Genomic DNA, 16768 nt, shown 5'->3' on the forward strand with positions numbered 1-16768 from the left:
TCTAATAATCTTACACTAGTTACGGCTTGGAATTTTTCAATATGTAATTATGTGTGTGAATGAAAGAATTGGTATAGAGGAAAGAAAATATCTGTGTGTGGGGGGAAGTTAGCCACAAAACACATAATTTTAGGAATTGCATATAAAGCAGTAAAACCAAATGTTTCCAGAAAACAAACAAAAATCATCAAGATTGATCATTATGCTTACTTAAGTCTTTTCATTTGACATAATAATATTTTTGACATCATATAGTCAATAATTTTAACTAAAATGCAGTTTATTTGTTTGCTTAATCTTTTCTAAGGCCTATACTGGAGATATTTATTTACTAAATAATTTTAAAATCTCTCTTGTTGTTTCCTGGTATTGCATATTGTCCTATTCAGGACATAAAGTTTGTACTTTATACAACTCCAGAATTTTCTTCCCTATTTAGGTATAATGCAAATATATGCTATATACACACACACACACACACACACATACACACACACACATACAACGCCTTGAATAATAAGTCTGTAAAACTGACCTTTGTACCTTTGTAGTCCCAGATCATTTATAGGTGGAATATTAATCTAAGTTAGAAAAAACGGCCTTTGTGTTTCACACTCAAAATATAGTGATACTTTTGGAAAATTGTTAAGGAACGATAAGATAATGGTTTGGTTTTCATAAATATGAGAGAAGGAAGAAAAAGGAAGTCAATTCATGGTATCTGGAAATTTGTCATAATAACTTTGGATCTAAAGATCTTTGCTCGACTATGAGGAAAAGTGCAAAGGAAAAGGTAATGATTAAAAGAATGTCCTGAGAACAGCTAATCAGAAGAGGATAACTAAGATGTTTCAATTACTGATTCTTTTAAATGATATTTACTGTGTCAACAAGACCAAGATATGCTCATAGGAATCTGTGTGGTGAAGAAAGAAAATATCACTGGTGGTATGCCGGTGAAGAAACAGTTTGGGTGGCTATACCAGTGTCCATCCATATGGATTCATCAGTGTAGTTGTCTGAGAGTGATCGCATGATTTTAGGTATATAAGAAAACTGTGAGTCATTTTTATGGAGATTATATGTGTGTGTGTGTGTGTGTGTGTGTGTGTGTGTGTGTTGTGTGTGTGTGTGTATGTATATATATATATATATATAAATATATTTCCATCCTCAGTTCCACTCTGATTAATGTTGTTTGCTCTTTCATTAACTTCTATGATTTATTAGTTGTATATCTTTGGAGTATTAAGTACAAAGTAAGCATTTGGGGAAATGAAAAAAAAAGGATGATATTTCAACAAGCTTATAGTCTGATGAGAAATAAAAATGAGTTGACAGGTTTGACATGCATTATAAATGTGAAATATTGACTTATGCATGTTTTTATTTTCTCCTATTTTATTTTGACCACAAAACTAAGATCTGCCTTATTTCTAGGTAACTAATTATCTGAGGAGAACCAGAAAAGAAGAAAAAGTATAGGTGGGCAATGAAATAATTCTGAGAAAGAAGCATCATTTTAATGCCATGCATTAGGGTTCTGAGGCAATAGGGGAACTGTATGCTGAAGAAATCAGAGGGCCCCCCTATGTCTCCCACCTCACCAACACAGTCAGGCATCAACAGAGCTATATAATGAGAGAGCTGAACTGAATCTTTCTCTGTTTTCCAACAGTGTCAAGATATGGACAAATTATCTTAAATCTTTAGTGAAAAAGCATGTGCATTTCATCTCACTGCATATGAGGAAATGTTATATAAAAGTAGTGAGATATGGATATATACAGATAACACAGCAAGTAAGAACACAGAAAGGTAAACAAATCTGAAACTCGCATGGGATGTCAGTATGGAGAAAAGTAGAAAAGGTATCTCTTCCTAATGCCTGGAAATTGTATAATCAACTTAAAAGTTAAGAGGCTTTTCCAGTGTGTGCTTGCATGGTTGAAAGAAATGAAGAAAGGTCAGAAAGGAGAAACTCAGAAGAAATACAGTGTTGTCTAGATACACCTTCATTTCAAAGATCTAAATCTGTTAGTTTTTTTCCTCTTACATGGTCCATGATATTGACACAATTAGACAAGGTGCTCTTCAGTCTTCCCAGACTTTTACATTTATACAGCTCATCATAGAATGATCAGGAGGGGGATATTCTAGTGGTATTGGAAGGCTGAAGAAACAGGAGGCACAGATGAAAGATCCAGTTTCCATTCTGATATTGTCATACAGCAAGTGCAGAAGAACAAATCCCAGAACTTTGCTTCTGGTGAATACCAAGGATTATCATAATTTGTAAGACACCTTTTCTCAGGCAAAAAAGATAGTAAGAATGACTACTCTGGTTTATCAAGGAAATTGACAAGAGCCTCTCCTATCCAAATTATTTTTTAAAAGTGGCATACAAAAGATGTACAATCTTTCAAATTTTAGGTTGTAGCTTATAAATTTCATATAATTTTACTATAAAAGAGAATAAAAAGAATCTTAATCCCAGTGTTTAGAAAATGAAATGTATTAGACAAAGGACTTGTCTTATTTGCTTTATTTTCCTTTATGATGAAATTTTAAGTTAAATATAGAGTCCAATGTATTATAGACCTATATTTCTCCTACTTATGTAGGTTCAAAAATTTGTTAGCATCTGTAACATTAACATTACTCAGAGTGTCAGGAATTAGGAAATCAACTACATAGCTAGTTATGGCCAAAAGCCCAGCCCATTGCAAGTTGAACACATCTGCCCCTAGCATATTAGTAGAACAATGGGATGGATGATAAAACATTGAGAGGATTTAGATTATTAAATAAGAGAGTCAACTTCAATAAGAAAGAACAACATAAAAATAGCGGATAAACATTTAGAAAGGCAGGAAAATAATTTTCAAATTCAAACATTTTAGTTTATGCTTCTTGTATAGTTTCTTTAATGTCTTCAAACTGGGAGTTAAGACATTTCTCAAATATACAGTGTATTACATAAGCAAAAAGAGAAATGTTTGACTCTGATCATCAGTCATTGTAATAGTTTTGTATACAAGTGATTTTTATTGGTTTTCCATTTTTGCTAATAAATGCAATGTAACAATATTTATATTGTATTTAAAAGAAAAACTCTTGAACCTGAAAATCAATTGAACTTAATTCAAAAGTGATTCTAATAACTGATTCTATAACCCTAAGTTCTGTTAGGGCTTCCTGTTATATGCCTTAAAGTTAATTACTGTTTCATGCTATACCCAGCACACGTGTAACTACATTTTTACAAAATTATGTCTCTCTTGAGGATTATAAATGTCATTAGGATAAAAGGCATATCCAACTTTTAGTGTGCTGCAAGAGACATACTATACCTTAACTATTTGTTTTGTATGATAAATGAAAGATTAAATATAATACAGAATCAACATCAAAATAGTTTATAATCTAAAGCAAGTGATTAAGGCAGACACAAACTGAATATAGATTGTAAGCTGATATAAAGGCAGAAAAATTATAATTTCAGAGCATAGAAACAGAAAAAGTTAGCTCTTGGCGCTTATTTAAAAGTGGCATTTTAGTGGATTCAAGAAGAAAAATTTCAACAAGGAAAATGTGTAATGGTTTTCCAAGGTAGACGTATTACAACAGGTGAAGGGTCACCAGCCTCCGTTATGACTTCACATTGGATTTAGCACTTAAACATTGGATAAATGGAAACTGATCTTGTATAAGAAGCATCTGAAAGTCCATATAAGATTTTAAAGAATAATGACTAGCAAGCAAAACAATAAGTATTTGTTTTCTTCATTTTTTTCTGGAAACCAAAATTTTTGTTTGTTTGTTTGTTTGTTTGTTTTTAAGGTTGGGGAGTTGAGAGTACCATAGAAACATTGATCAGAGCTATATACTTGGGTGATAAATAACAACTAAATACTACTTTACCTATTTGAATCTAAAATCATTAATTATGATTATATTTATTTATTATTTATTAAAATAATAAGTTTTTCTCTATTTAAATCTTATTTCTGTTTTCTATTATGTGATTTTCAAATATAAAAGATGCAAAATTAACAACATGTATTAAGAAAGTGGTGGACACCCAGTGTTAAGTATTTGAGTGCTTAAATATTAAAATTCTAATTAAATTTTATTCCTTGCTTTTGAGTATCACAATGTATAATAAAAAATTGTTTATGCACAGTAAAATTATTGCAGCATATTTATGTAATATTTTAAATGATTTTTAAAAAGTCTAACAAATATGACTATATGATTTTAGTTTCAGAGTTTTTATTACCTTTTTCTCAATATCTTTTTATTTAATATTTTTTTATATTTTGGAGATACCTGTGTCAAAGATGGAAAGGACTAAATTAACAAATCGTCAATTCTGATCAAAATTGGTGTGCCAATTAACTGACACTTTGCTAGGTCCGAATACGCTTAAGTGAATTTATAACTGCTGATAAACTTACTTACTGGGCACTTTTTTTTCTTCAAAATTTTACTGAAGTTGTAGTTAGTTAACATACAGTGTAATACTGATTTTAGGAGTAGAATTTGCTGTTTCATCCCTTACATAGAATACTTGTTGCCCAACATAACAAATGTCCTTCTTAATACCCATCATCCAGTTAGCCCCTCCCCACCCACCTACCTCCAGCAACACTCAGTTTATTCTCTATAGTTAAGAGTCTTTTAATGTTTTGCTTCTTTCTCTTTTTTTCTCCATCACCTGTGTTCACCCCTGTTTTGTTTCTTAAATTCCACATGTGGTATTTGTCTTTCTTTGACTGACTTATTTTGCTTACCATAATACACTCTAACTCCATCCATGTCACTGCAAATGGCAGTATTAAGTTCTTTTGATGGCTGAATAATATTCCATTGCATGCATATAATACATCCTCTTTATCCATTCATCAGTCGTTGGACATTTGGGCTCTTTCCAGAATTTGGTTAATGTTGATAATGCTGCTATTAGCATGTGCGGGTGGATGTGCCCCTTTGAATCAGTATTTTCATATCCTTTGGGTAAATAACCTAGTAGGGCAGTTCTTGGGTAGTAGGGTAGTTCTACTTTTAAGTTTTTGAGGAATCTCTATACTGTTTTTCAGAGTGGCTGCACCAGTTTGCATTCCTACCAAAACCCTTCCTCTGCATGCTTGCCAATGTCTGTTGTTTCCTGTGTTTCCTGTGTTGTTAATTTTAATCATTTTGACAGGTGTGAGGTGATATCTTACTGTGTACAGTTTTGTTTTTTTTGTTTTTTTTTGAGAGAGAGGGCAAGTGGGGAGGGGCAAAGGGAGGCTTAAGCCTCCATGTCCAGCCCTATGGGGACTCAAACTCAAGACGCTGAGATCAGACCTGAGACAAAATCAAGAGTTAGACACTTAATCAACTGAGCCATCCAGGCACCCCGGTTACTGTGTACTTTAAATACAACTTCTAATTACTTACACAGTGCAACATAAAATTTTAGACTTTCTAAAATAAATACTGGAGATTTATTTTCCCCAAGAGTAAGCATTTTAGTTCCACCTCCAAGATATCTTGAAATATTCCACTATAATATTGTATGTACATTTATATAGCACAGTTGTTAATATGAGTAGGCTAATTTCTACAGAGCAGAGCCTGTGTGTTTTCAGAACAGTTTTACGAGGAAATAGCTGTTTATCATAACATTAAAATTGTGTTAATAAAATATCCTTTGTTTAAAAATCATGTTATATAAAGGATTAGTTACATTTTTCTAAAATGTATTATACATATAATCTCAAAATAAGATATTCAAATCAAAAATGTGATTCTTTGTTCAGAAAATAAATTGTGGATTAGTTGAAATTCAAGTCATGGAATAGTATCCATTTATTTTTCATGTATATTGGTCAAAGGAGGTTGATCAAAGTTTACTCATATCTCATTAAAGACTATTCAATGATCTAGATAATTTTCTGACTATTGAGCTCATCTCACAGTTATTAATGTTTATATCATATTATATATGTATAAAGACATTTCACAATAGTAGTTTGTTCTTTAAATCTGAAAATAAATGCAGTGAATATTTTAATACATTTAATAGGGAAGGCCTTCAGGGATCATAAGCAGTAATTATGCTAACAAGCTTCTTAAAATTTTGCAGCAATTGAAACAAACAGGAATGTTTGTATTATAGTATTTTTAACTCACATTTAGAATGAAATCAAATTTTTCAAGTAAAAGCATCTATTTTTTAAATTACATATCCCTTGCTTATTGTTAAATAACACTAAATATTTTACATATATATGAATATATTTTATATATATGTGGAATTTGGCTTAATAATAGAATAATTTCCCTAACGCTTTCAACGGAGGAAATTCTTAAATACAATTCTGAAAGTGAATATTTTTTTTTTTTTGCCAGAGCAGTTCCTCATTTGTATCAGAATAATTCAGTAATTATCATCATATTTCTATTGGCCATCACTTTCCACCTGAGCTTTTACAGTAGTCTCCTAATCTGTCCCCCTGCTTTCATCTTTCTCTGCTCTATAACCTGTTTTCTATAAGCAGGCAGGGTTCCTTCTTAAATGTAAATATATTCATTCCAATTCCCTGCTCAAACCCTGTAATGGATTTCCAAACTTCTTAGGATTAAAGACCTTAATTTTGCTCCCACATCCAATATAATTTGACCATCGTTTTTTTTCTCTGACCTCATCATCTGTTAACTCTGGCCACTGGTTCACTCTGCCCCAAACATACTGCCCCCCTTGATTCTTGGCCAAGAAAAGTGTGTAGTTTTTTAAAATGCTGGCTTGATTCTCTTTCTTCATGTATTTTTTAAAATCATTCTCTTAAAACTTACAAAGTTCAGCCCAAAAGCAACTTAATCAAAAGATTTATTGACTCCCTTAAATCAAGTTTTATCCCTACTTCATTCCATACTTCTTACCCTACTTTCTTTTTCTTTAGAGAACTTATTTCCTAGTCATGCATTATATGTTTCTCTTTTTTTATCCACTTGTTATTTACTTTCTACATCATTACCCTTATATAATCATGACAATAGTGATTTTTTAACAGTGATTTTTTAAAATTTTATTTTGCTTTTAGTTTTATGTTGTGTTTTGTTTTACTTCTATTATTCTTGCACTATCTTTAAGATTTATAATAATTCTTGGCAAAGCAAAGGGGTTCAATGAAAACACATTAAATGAATCAGTGCATATTATCATGTTAAGCAAGATTATAGTTTCATGAGTTTTCATCATTTCCCTCTAGTCTTGTCTGTGTGTTTAAAAAATTACATTTGTAAAATGTATAGGGACTGAATTAATGTAGGATTATAAAAAGTTAGGAAAGTTACATTTAGGAAACAGTTCAGAAAGAATGTTTAGGAATTCGTCCAGCAGAGATGAATTACTAATTATTTTTCAGATGCATAGAAGCTTGAATAGAACTAAGTATTTATTGGGTGAATAATTGGATACATGCATAAATCCATGAAAAAGAGGAAAGAAAGAAAATGAAACACTTCATTTATGGACAGATGTGTTTTCTTTCCTTTTTGCTCCATTAACAAGGGAAAGATTCCTGCCATAGTTTATGGGGATGGCTGAACACAAAACACCTGATGTTGGACAGATGGGATTGACACCTGGTTATTAGTCACATACACTTAACAGCCAGGTGGCAGAAGACACTGTGTCACATAGGGCTTCATCGGGGTTTCACTCTAAAGCACACTGAACAAACAGGGCCTGCAGGAAGCATGCTTTGCAGTAACCAGGGGAAGGATGTGACTGAGTTATTTGAATAATTCTGAGAGTGGGCAGAAAATGAAATTTGATGCTAAGGAATAAGTAGCCATTGTGCCCAGCCTGTGTGATAAGGAAGGTTGTTTGGTTAGGGAATCTTATCCATAAGAGAAGAGAGGGCTTAGGCCATTTAGCCTCTTCGAACTTTATTAGATTTTCAAGGCAGCACATAATATTTAATCTTATTTGTAGGCCCTGCACCACTAGATGTTTATGCATAAGAACAGGTAGGGGTGAAGACTGACTCAGGATTCTGAAGTGGACGAAGGAGAAAGCATCAAGTGAGAGTAATTGTGTAGAAAGAGGAGGGATCGTGCTGAGTGAAATAAATCAAGCAGAGTCTATTATATGGTTTCACTTACTTGTGGGGAATAAGGAATAACACGGAGGACATTGGGAGATGGAGAGGAGAGGTGAGTTGGGGGAAATCGGAGGGGGATACAAACCTCGAGAGACTATGGACTCCAAGAAACAAACTGAAGGTTTTGGAGTGGAGGGGGTGGAGAGTTAGATGAGCCTGGTGATGGGTATTAAGGAGGGCATGTATTGCATGGAACACTGGGTGTGGTGCATAAACAATGAATTTTGGAACACACACACACACACACACACACACACACGTATTAAATTAAATTAAAAAAAAAGAAAAAGGAGGGTTGAGGTGTAAAGTGATATGTCAGTTGTGCTGTTTACATATAAAGCTGTTGAGTTTTGGTTTTGTTCAAGCTTGAAACAGAGGTTTAGGAATTTTCACTAGGATGTTTAATCCCAATATGAGTACCAAATTTTAGTAGCATAAATATTAGTATTTACGATAAACATGGTTACATGCACAATTTTAGAACATTCAAAGTAGAATTCAAACATGTTAATGTAACCATTAGGAGGCAGAAACTGTTGTGTTATTTATTTAGGGAAAAATTAGGGGGGTTATTTTTTACCATCTTATAGATAAATATATTGATATTCAAGCTATCAAAATAATCTATTCATGCTTCTGACAACTTCTATCATTTACCAAATCCAGTAATCTTTCCAGCAAACCACAGTTCCCATTGTAAGTACACTTTGAATATTTGTAATATGTAGCCATGAGAAATTACCAAAACTTTTTCAAGTATAAACTAAAATTATCCAGGTATTAAGATAGTAAGAAGATATGATATGAAGAAGAAATACTCAACTGTATGTTCATTTTTCTTCAGTGGAAGAAGCTAAAGACTATGACAGGGATAAATATGCTAGTAGACTAGGTAGGCAGTTGAATAACATGTCAGACAATTTACTTGACATTATATTATATTTGTTAAAGTATACATTTAAAAATTTTAAACATATAGTGGTCAAGCAAATTTAAAATAAATAAATGCCAAAATTTTTCACCTGATTAATTAATGATGGAACTAGCAGTAAGTTAAAATCAGTTCAACAATCACCTGAGGAGTTCAGTCCTTATACATAATTTATAAATAAATGTTAAGCTAAGAATTATAGATTTAAATTTGATTGCAAAGTTAATTAATATCTTAAGGATACAAAATTGATTAATATTTTAAATAGCAACAAATATAACTTTTAGGGTTATCTTTTCTTCAAGACAAAAGTGAAAAATAGTCTAATAAATAGAAAACAAATCAAAGATGTCAGTCTTATATTTTATTGAAAGAGCATCCAGTAATATCTTCTGCCAATTTTCAAGTTTAGTTTTTCTGACAGTTTCAACCTTTATCAAAAATATATGAATGAATCTATTTGACTGTATTTCTCTTCATTTTACAAATTAAAAATAAAGCTCAAAAATTACAGAGTAAATAAGTGAAAAATATTGGATATTAATGAAAGTCAGTCCGCTTCATCTGTAAATCTATCATCTTTCAATTACAATAACTTTCTGCTTAAACCATCTCTTAAGTTGGACAATCACTTGGCAGAGATATATCAGAAGGAATGCAAATACTGGATTGTTAGTTGTTCTACAACCAGTATGTGTACAGAGTAAGGTTTACTATATAAATTTCCAAACAATATATTTGATACCTGCTCTACTTCCCTCATTCTCAGCTGATGACACTATAATAATAATTTTAGAAGTCTACAAATTCCTGACCATTGAGCTACCCTCCTTCGTGCAGCTATCTATGCATATAGTTTTCTTTCAAACTAGATACTATGGAAGCACTGTCCCCTGCTTCAAATATGCTCAACCCTTTCGCCTGTGAATTAGATCTCATCCTTTACTACTTACTCAAAGATACTGATGCAGAAACTCTATCTCCTTTCTCATGCATATGCAGTTTTCCCTCCCTTTTATTCTGATTTCTTACAAGTATGATATAACTTTATTCATTTCTTAAAAAAAATTGACCTAACTTTAGCTCCAACTATGAATCTATTTTTCCTCCTCTTTTGAGAGAAAATATCCCATGAAAATATTGTCTTTGCAGTTTCAAAATTCTTATATTTGTCTTAAATTCCATCTAGAGAGACTTTCATCCTCTGTACACTGAAGTTGCTCTTGGCGAATTAACAAATAATGTTTAAATGGTGAAATCCACAATCTATTTCTCAGTTTTCATTTTACCTGAAATGTTTTTACCTGCTTATATTCCAGGATATGGCATTCTTCAGTATTACTTAGTTCTCTTCTTAGTTTACTTTGCTAATTCTATCTGTAGGGGGGTGAAGAGCTCACTCTTACAATAACATCAATACACTGATTCAAATTTACATTTCCAGAATGAAACTTGCTCTGAATTCCAGTGTCATATATCCAACTGCCTATTCAAGGTCTCTGATCCCATGTCAAACCAGCATCTGAAACATGGCGAATACAAAATGGAGCTCCAAATCTTCCCATCTCTCCTGCCATCATCTCCTTCTCCTACTCCTCCAATGGCTCAGCCAAAATAATTTGGCATCCTTGACTTTTCTCTTTCTCTCTCATAACCTGTTATGAACCTGTAGCATCTCTTCTCAGTTTTATCCTCAAAAAATGTATCCAGAATCCAACCATATATTATTACTCTCAATATTAAAATCTTGTCCAAGATACCACCATACATTCCCATTAGATTATTCAATGGCATCTTGAACTTTCTCCCTGCTTCAATTCTTCTTCCCTTTTAATTTATTCTCAATGAAACATTCAGAGAAAACCCCATATATAAACTGCTATTTCTCCATTCAAAATCCTTAATTGAATTTCTATGTCAAAGACTTTCCACCAAAGTCTTTATAATGATTGACAAGACCTTACATCAACTGACCTTTCATTAACTCTCAGGTGTCTTTCTACTTCTCAGACTCTCACTTGCTCTGTCTTCTTCCTTACCAATCTTCTGATTTTTTTACTAGAAAACTGCAGGAATGAACCCAACTCAGGATATTAGTATTCCCTTTAATGAAACTTGATTTCCCCAGTTATCTACATGGTTTATTCTCTAACTTATTTGTGTATTTATTCTAATATGATTTCTGTTGAAGTGGTTTTTCCTAACACTATTTTAAAAATAAACATTCTTACTTTCTATACCATCTTCCCTGAATTATTTTTTATTAATCATCATTAAGATCCTCTATATTTCAATCAATATGTTTTAATATTTGTATCCTTTATTTGAATATGTCTTAGTAGAGAAATTTTGTCTATTTTTGACTCTCCCTCCTCAATCTCATAAAATAGTGCCTGAAATACATGTTTGTTCACTCAGTTAATGAACTATGAATAGATAAATAGCATCTAATCAATAGGTTATAGATGCTCATTAAATAATTTTCTCTTTTTTCTTGGACCTCTATTCCAAACCAGATCCACCTTCCTATGATTTATTGATTCTAGATATTGTTCAAATTTCCAGAATCAGGATGACAGATAGAAGAAAGATACATATATAACCTTTACTGCAAATTACTTCCATTTTTTCTCAATGACATTTATATGCATGTCAAAATTTGTGACATGAATCTAAAGGAATTATTTTCTAATAATGTATAAAATATTATAATATGCTGCCTAAGATATTGGCACTACTAGAAAGTATAAGAACCTACTATGGATTCTAAAGTTCTTTTTTTTTTTTTTTTTAAATCAAGGCCCTGGCAGGGATGCATTCCTTTCTGGAGGCTCTAGAGAAGAATACATTTCCTTGCCTCTCCCAGCTCTAGAGGCTGCCCATATTCTTTGGATCCTTAGCTCTCTAATCTTCAAAGTTAGCGAGGGCCAATCTAGTCTTTCCCATGATGTCATCTCTCTCTTTTTTTTTTCCTGACTCTTCTACTTCCCTCTTCCCCATTTTAGAATCTTTGTGATTACATTGTGTCCACATGGCTAAATTTAGATAATATCCTTCATTTAAAGTGAGATGATTAGCAACTTTAATTCCACTTATAACCTTGATTCCTCCTTGCCAAGTGACGGAACATATTCACAGATTCCAAGAATTAAATGTCTACATCTTTAGGGGATCATTCTGCCTACTGCATCTATAAATAGCATAAACACCAATTATGAGTTGGCTAGAAATGCAAATTATTGCACCCTATTCAAGTTCTACTCCTTCAGAATCTTCAAAAATTCTATGTTTTACCAAGTTCTCCAAGTCATTTTTAGTCACACTAAATTTTGGGAAATGATGGTTTAGGAGATGCAAATCAAGAATAAGTGACTTTCTTTGTCAATAAGATTAATATCCTAAATTGTAAACATTTAAAGATATAATAAAGATATTAACTTATGTATTTTAGATATTTTTTCCAGCTCTCCCTTCCTTGCTTTTGCATTGCTGAGCAGTCTACTACCAAATTGCCAAATGAGTTGCTGTTGCTATAGCCTTTTCTCTGACCACGTTCCATTCTGTGGTTTGCAGACATTAAATTTCCTTCCTCCCTCTCTTCTCACCCATTTCAGGGATATCACTGCTGCTATTACTTCTTTCAAACCAAGGTTACACCATGCTGATACTTATGGAAAATAAAAGGCATTGGGGATTTCTAATCCAGATTCTGGTTATTACTATTACCTTTCTAGATATTGGTTTTTATCATTTCAATCTCTACTGCCAGAGAGGTGTAGTGCATTTTATAAATTGTAGATGGACATATCAATATTTTTTTCCTGATAGAAATATCCAGGAAACCAGATAAAATCACAATTCAAATTCTGTAAATGTTTGTTTTAAAGACCTTGTAAGAATTCTACTATTATATAAAAAGTGACTTATAAGATTATTATAACAAAGATCAGTTTTAAATAAAACTGAAGAAACAAAATTGCTTTCCTACCTTGCAACTTCTTCTCATGTTATCAGATATATACTAGCTAATTAATTCCATATTAGGAAACATTATTTTTCTTTATCACTTAGGTAGAGACATTAATTCAAATCCTTTTTCAGAGATATATTGATTTAAACTCTTTCTCAAAATAAATTGTTATCTCTGTGACATTAGGCAAAAGGTTTAGGGTCTATAGGAGTGTAGGAGGCAGAAACCAGACAATATTCAAGTAAAGACTTTCCTGTCTGTGAATTATTTACTAAATGTAAGGCCAAGTAATACTTCACACTGATGCTCTTGCTGACTGAAAAGCAAATCCCCAAATATTCATAAAAGTCTAGAGTATCTATCCTGCTTAGCATTCTGAGTGAAAGGGTATCTGTCACAGCCTGTGCTGAATAGATTCCCTGTTTACATTATGAAACAAACACATTTATGACTCAACGCATCTGCTATGTTATTCCTTCAAAAACTTTGGTACATGATATAATTTCAAATAAAAACATAGTTCAGGGAATATTCCCAGCTTTTTTTTTTCCCCTGCAAAAAAAAAAAAATAAGCTTGATATATATATATATATATATATATATATATATATATATATATGTAACCAAAGGATCTTTGCCCCAGAAACATAGATCATGGAATATTTTATGTAAAAACAATAGAAAAGGTATTTAGTTATTTTAACCCATCTAATCTCCACTGGCAAAAAGTTACTTTAGGTGTCTTAAATTTTTGTGAGTCTACATCAATTTCTTTTCTTTTTCTTTAAATCAAGTTTCTTAAGTGCCCTTAGCTTCTATTCTTCCACATCTGATATAGAACTAATGTCAATCTCATGAAGTTATTTTGAAAAATAAATGAAATAATGATGTACATAAAATCCTTAGTGGATTACATGGCATAAGGTAAACTCCTTGATAAATTATAGTGACAGTAAGATAATATATCATTATTTATATCATTATTGTCTTTATTTTTTATTCTATTTTATATTTTAAACTACTATTTAACTTCAAAGTTATATGTATTTAAGGTGTACTGCATGACTTATTGTATATATACATAATGAAATGATTAGTACAGTCAAACTAATGAACATATTCTTTCACATAGTTACATACAAATGGGAAACAGGTAGGTACATAATCAACACCACTAATCATCAGGGAAACAAATCCAAACCACAGCGACATATCACCTTACACCTGTTAAAATGGCTACAATCAAAAAACTTAAAAATAAGTAAATAAAATATAGAGGGTGTTGGTGAGAATGTGGAGACAATGAAACTTCTGTATATACTGTTGGTGAGAACGTAAATTGGTATAGCCCTTATAGAAAGCAGTATGAAGATTACTCAAAAAATTTAAAATTGAACTACCATATGATCCAGTGTTCCCTCTTCTGTGTATATACTCAAAGGAACTAAAATCGGTACTTTGAGGAGATAATCTGTTTTTATTATTTTAACACAATATTCTACATTTAATTCCATGAATTTTGTTATTGGATATTCCCCCCCCCCCACCTTTTTTAAAGATTTTATTTATTTATTTGATACACAGTGAGAGAGAACACAAGCATGTGGAGCGGCAGGCAGAGGGAGAAGCCGACTCACTGCTGAGCAGAGATTCCCTACTTGGGTCTGCGTCCCAGGAGCTTGGGATCATGACCTGAGGCAAAGGTAGATGCTTAACTGACTGAGCCACCCAAGTGCTGTGGATCCTTCTTTCTTTGGAGATTTTAGATATTTAGATAAAATAATAAAATAGGAGAATTTAGGAGTTAAAGTTACTGACCTTAACAAAGATATTAATTCCTAATATCTCCATTTTTCTTGTTTTCTAAATTGAAACAGGAAAACACCATTCCAATCAGATCCCAGCCTTCTGCATCTGGGGCACCTCTGTCCAACACTTTATCACTTTACACCTGCTAGTTGACACCATGCTTCCTCTCAGTACTCCTGAAGTCAAGCTTCTGAAATGTATTTTGAGTGCTGTAAAACACAGCATGGAATTGTTTAAATACAAAGAGCAATTACTTTCTCATGCAGGGATCTTTGGTGGTCCAAAATATGTACTTAATTTTAAAGAATTCAATGCAATGTGCCTTTTGTTTGTTTGTTTTGTTTAAATGGGTTTTCTTTTCAATGATAAGTGCACACATACATTCAAAGAAAATATCATAGGAAAGTACAAAATTGGAATATGGTTATCTGTTTAGACATGACAAAGTAGACATGCAAATGAGATGACTCTTCGAGGATATTTCTTGGAGTGTGTGTGTGTGTGTACTCCAGTTTTGTGCTTCTCTGTCTCGTTTAGGGTATTCTGTAGTAATACAGAATGGGAACTCAATGGAAAACAAAGACAGTGATATTCAACCCTGAGTTACGATGGTAAGATAAATGATACAAATAAAGATGAACTGAGAGAAATAAAAGTTTAATTACCTACTATCTTGTGATAAGCATTTAGAAATAAAACATAAATCAGAAAAAAGTCTTCATTTAAACCAACATATTATCAAGTCAATATATAAAGAAAATAGTTTTTTCCCAAAGACGTCAACATTATTGGCAAATAATCAATTTTCTTAAAAGTTCTTTGTTTTCAAGTTATTAAAAATTTGAAGAAAAAGGTTCATATTTCAAAAGAAAATGAGAAAATTGTTTTTGTCCACCCAACACATTCATTCAAAATAAAGGATTATCAGTAGCTATCTTCCCTACTATAATGCATGATCTTGGAGGGTAGAAGTGATTTATTCTTATTCATTACTGAGTCTCACAACCAGAAAGAGTAAATGGAATATTTTAAACTAAATAATATACAATATTTTTTCCTTACTTGAAAAACTATTTTCATTCTAAATTTTTAAATTATTCTAAAATTATAAAACTTTTCTCTAATCTAGGCGACCCTTGGGCAAACTAGGCCTTAATAATATCATGTTCAACTTTCTGCTGTTTCCTCTCTTCACTCCAAAACTTTCTTTCTGATTTTCAGTTGATTCAGCCTATATCTCTCTATATTTTAATATGAAAATTAGTCAAACCTGTTGTAGTTGTGACATTACTATTTAGGTTTAACTTTTTGACAATTATTTCTGATTTCCTTTCCGATAGCTTTTCCCTTTGAATAGGAGGCTCCTCTAGGTTTATACTGGCAAAATAATTTTATATAATCATCACATCAATGTATATTCTTATAGGTAAACTTTGCAATTACATAATTTTTCAGATTTTTAAAAACTTAAGAAATAAACCATTAAATTAAAGCATATGTCCTACTTTTTTCCGTGTCATAACTATCCACTGCATTGTCTATGGCTTGACATTTCAGGAGAAAATTAAAGTAATACATTTTGATATTGGATTTTTGTGAAAGCAGACTGATATTTGTCAAGTTCAGGGTTACATCTCCATAAGACAGCACATTTGCTGGCACATATTTGATCGTCCGTAAAAATTCAATAATTGAATGACTTTAATTCTCCTTCCATCAGTGCATCATTTGGTGCAATCCTTCAGTGTACTGCCACTGTCATACAGAGGCATGAGGAACAGCAGGATATGGGTGGGGAAAAGGAGCCAAATCTAAAAATCTGTTAGGTAAGTTTGTTCTGTAGGCCTACAAGAAATTAATTACATAGAATGAAATATGTCTAAAAGTATCAGGTAGAGATTA

The 16768-nt window shown here is 32.1% G+C and overlaps 1 pseudogene; it reads left to right on the forward strand.

Moving 5' to 3' along the window:
* The first annotated feature begins 769 nt into the window (after nucleotides 1-769).
* The window catches only part of LOC123939308, a 55626-nt pseudogene continuing 39627 nt past the window's right edge, over nucleotides 770-16768 (forward strand).

Source organism: Meles meles, chromosome 3 (genome assembly GCF_922984935.1).
Source record: "Meles meles chromosome 3, mMelMel3.1 paternal haplotype, whole genome shotgun sequence".
Classification (NCBI taxonomy): Eukaryota; Metazoa; Chordata; class Mammalia; order Carnivora; family Mustelidae; genus Meles; species Meles meles.